Source organism: Megascapheus bottae, chromosome 2 (genome assembly GCF_031878675.1).
Source record: "Megascapheus bottae isolate mThoBot1 chromosome 2, mThoBot2.hap1, whole genome shotgun sequence".
NCBI classification, from domain to species: domain Eukaryota; kingdom Metazoa; phylum Chordata; class Mammalia; order Rodentia; family Geomyidae; genus Megascapheus; species Megascapheus bottae.
Genome location: NC_143510.1, coordinates 51,556,344 through 51,560,604, shown reverse-complemented (window position 1 = coordinate 51,560,604; position 4,261 = coordinate 51,556,344). Strand labels below are relative to the sequence as shown.

The following is a 4,261-nucleotide window of genomic DNA, read 5'->3' as shown; positions in this document are numbered from 1 at the left end:
GAATCCTGACATAATGACTTAGAGCCAGAGACCAGGAAAGCAGAAACGTCCTCAGAGCCCAGGGCTCAATTATTTCATGGTGGTAACTGAAAGTCAAGCAGCATTATCAAGCCTGCTGCTTCAGATTAAGGCAATGTGCTGACCCCAGGATTCCATGTCATGACACTTAATACACAGAGCACACAGAGAGGAACTTCCCGATTACCATTTTGTTCACTGAATGTCAGGGAGTTGGAGAAGAAAGTGACTGAGCAGAAACATTAACTTAGCTTGAAACCATTTGTAAAGGTCAGGGTGTCAAATATTGGTCAAGATCCTCTTTGACAGGGCTGAATTGTACTGTTTCTAATCTTAAGTAGTTTTCAGATCACAACTTCTCCAACTTTCGGCCTCTTTGTGGGAAACAGACTTACACAATTACCAACACTTGTGTCAAGTTGGAGAAGCCCACAAACCTCCATTCTACTGACCATTTTGCTACTTTAAAAGCCGTTAGACCTTACAAATATACGGCCTATCACCCCAACCTTCTACTCTTAGGGAAAAACATCAGTGTAGAGCAGTGATTTCTCAGGCCTGTCCTGAGTCAGACTTTGATTTCTTCTTTGCAGGGCCTAGGTGGCTCATGCTTGTAATGGTAGCTTCTCAGGGGGCTGAGATCTGAGTCTGTGAGGCTCTTATCTCCAACTAAGCACCAGAGAACTTGAAGTAGTGTCCTGGGGTTTAGCTTAGTTGTAGAGTGCTTTCCCAGCATACACAAAGGCTTGATACTACATATACAGAAAACCTGGAAATCAAGCTGTGGCTTCAGAGGTAGAGCACTGCCCTTGAGAAAGTTCAAGGACAATGCCAAGGCCATGAGTTCAAGGCCCAGGAACAGAAAACAAACAAAAACCCGAAGAAAACAACAAACATAAAATCCATCCCTCTACCCTGTCAAACTGGAAGTGGGACTGTGTTTCAAAGTGGTGGAGCACTAGCTTTTAGAAAAAAGCATTCTTAGGGACAGGACCTGAATTGAAGCCCCATAAGTAAAACAAAACAAAAATGAACTAAGAATCTCTAGATTTGGCAACTCATGTATGAAAGTTCAAGTATAAAATGTAAGAGGAGATAAAACTGAAATGAGTATTTAAATATGATAGTAGGCTGGCAATGTGACTTAGTGGTAGTGTGCTTATCTGGCATGCATGAAGCCCTGGGTACAAGGTTGTAATCCTAGCTACTCCTCAAGTTCATTTCAATGAATATTATTTCCTATGAGCAGATGCACTTAGCAAGTTTGATACTCTTCAAAAGAAGATCCTTCTTAGCCTCACTGTATATGAATGCTTGGAAACCTGCATAATTTCTCATGTCCCGGTAGGTCCTTTTCTTTCTAGTCCCATGTACTTGTAGATGTATAGGCACATCGTGGCTACCACAAATGTAGAAAGCAGGCAACCTATGTTTCTTTGGCTCTGACTTCACTTCATATAATTTGTTCCTGAAGTTTCCATTCCTTAAAAAATGGTGCAATAACATTCATTTTGATGTGTAAGTGTTATTTAGTTGTTTAGATACCCTAAATTTATCGATCCATTCTTCCACTGAGGGGCATCTGACGCTTTTGATGTCTTGGATATGGTAAATAATGGTGCAAAGTATGTGTTTGAACTAGTAGCTTAAGTGCAGCCTTGTTTGTGTTCTACTGGATAAATGCACAGGAGTAAAATTGCTGGGGATAGGGAAGCTTTATAATGTATCTTTAGAGAAGACTGTATAATGCTTTCCAGAGTGGATGAGCAAGTTTTCAATTCCACCAACAGTGTAATAGAGTTCACTTCTGGCCTCATCCATGACAAGACTGTGATTAGTTTTCTTGACGATGGCCGTTCTAATTGAGGTATACTCTCAATGTTGTTTTTGATTCACATTTACTTTATTTCCTGGTATGCTGAAAGCTTCTTCATGTATCTATTGGCCATTGTTACTTCTTCTTCTAAGAAGTCTCTCTTTAGCCTATTTATTAATTGCATTGTTGTCTCTTTAAATGTTACCTTTTCACCCTGAGTTCCTCCATGTTTGTGCCTCTCTTACAGTCCCAATACAAATAAAAGAACAAACAAGACAAAAGGAAAACTAAAGGAAACACAAACTACTCTCTCTATATAAGAAGATAATTAGAATAAATACATTTATATACATACATATTTCATGCTACATTTTGTTTTTTCCTTTAATATATTTTTACTGTAATTAATAGAAGGGTTAGAATATATTCTCATGTTTTTCCCCCATTTCCTTCCCTCTGCCTCTCCCCTCATCTTGTTTCCCCCTTCAGATAAGGGGTCCAAAAAGAAATAATGAAAATGTAGCATTGACTCCAGTTATAATGGCTATTATCAAGAAATATAATAACATTTGCCGGAGGGGATATGGCCAGGAGAGATCAATACTACATTGTTGGTGGGAGTTTAAATTCCTTCAACCACTATGGAAAGCAGTGTGGTGGTTCCTCAAAGACTAAGCATAGATTTCCCCTATGACCCAGCAATGCCACTGCTTGGCATTTACCCAATCGACCAGAAAGAAGGACATACTAAACCCACTAGTACTGCACCATTTACCATAGTGAAGATATGGAACCAACCCAGATGCCCTCAGTTGATGAGTGGATCAACAAGATTTAGAATTTATAACCAAGGGAATTCTTTTCTTTTTTTTCATATATATTTTTATTATAATTGATAGAAGGGTTACAATATATTCCCCAGATAGAAGGTGCATTACTTCACAAACACTGATACCCTTTCTCATGTCATGGTCCCCATTTCCCTCCCCCGCAACCCCACTCATCTTGTTTTCCCCCTTCCCTATCCAATTTCAAATAACCAATTAAACATATATAAAATATATCAGATAACAAGGTGAAATATTGTAACAATATGAGATATTATTACATGATAGAGAGAGCTCCTCAACTCAAGTGTCCTCGCTGCTGCCAGTGATACTGCTTCAGATAGCATCAGTGCAGATGACACCACATGGTCACCTGCACGCCCCAACAACCCTCATGCTCCAACAACCCTCATGCTCCTTCCTTGTCCCTACCAAGTAAGAACATTTCCTCTTAGTGCTCCTTTTCTTTGAAACAATGAGTTAGTTACCTTAGATCCTCTGTTTTCCTTACCTCAACAAACTCTAGGAGAAAGAGTAGCAGGAATGCGCTGTAATTTTCTTCCTATAACTCTAATTATTTGTGTTCCATTTCAAGTTAATATACAAATTTCAAAGAATCCTAGATTTAAAGATTTTTTAGTTATCAATGTTAGTGCCATCCTTATTGGAATAATGGTATTGGAGGAAGTTTATCCTTAGTAGAAATGACTGGAAGAACAAACCTTTGTATACCATGTAAAGATTTAATTTTATTTTATGTTATTGGCATGTAAACCATCGTTACTAATAGGAGAAGGTCCTGGCTTAGTTTCTGTAGCTTCTGCTGCCGTATCCGCATCTGGCCCTCTAAAACTAGCCGCGCTTGGAGCTGACATGGTGTTTGCTCGGCTGCGCAGCCGTCCCGGGGCCTTGCCAAAGTGCTCGTCCACCTTATGGCCCTTCTGAGGACTAGAGAGCAGGACGGTGCCCCTGCCTGTCTGTGAGTCCAGGGCCAGGTCCTGGTCAAAGGAGAGGATCTTGCCCCAGTCTTGGGGATGCCAGTGCAGAAGCGGCCCGTGGCACGCAGCGGGCACCCCTTGAGCTTGGGCACATCCAGGGCACGCATGCCACCCATGACGGTCCCTGCGACCACGACTGACTTGTTTTGCTGACCTGGAAGCTTCATCTTCTGGATCATGCTGGACAGGGCCCGGCTGGGTGGGCGCTTGGTACGACTCAAGAACAACCTTTTCAGCACCCCTTGGGTGAGAGGAGAGGTAGCTCACCTGTCTGGAAGATGGAACAGTGTCACCCACAACCTCGGGTAGATGTCCTGGGTCTGTGCGACGAAACTTCCTGTCTGTGTTGTGTTGGAGGGCGACGCCCATGAAGGCGCCTCCTGTTCAGCCAGACCCGAAAAGAACATTTCATTTTTAATGGAAAACACTGGTATCTTTGGGAAGTTTTCAGACAGTAGAAATGGTTTGATGATGAGGCTTCTGCAGGTGCACTCCTCTGTGAGAGTCAGGACGACTTTTGGAGGATAATGCTTCATCAGCGCTGAGGTCCCTTTTCCAGCTTGGCAGTCATGTTCCCTCTGCTCTGCAGGTGACTGCAGGGA

General features: G+C 42.0%; 1 pseudogene; it reads right to left on the bottom strand.

Annotated features, from left to right (window-relative positions):
* Window positions 1–3,513: 3,513 nt before the first annotated feature.
* Window positions 3,514–4,028, bottom strand: LOC150066956 (large ribosomal subunit protein eL18 pseudogene; annotated as a pseudogene).
* Window positions 4,029–4,261: the final 233 nt, after the last annotated feature.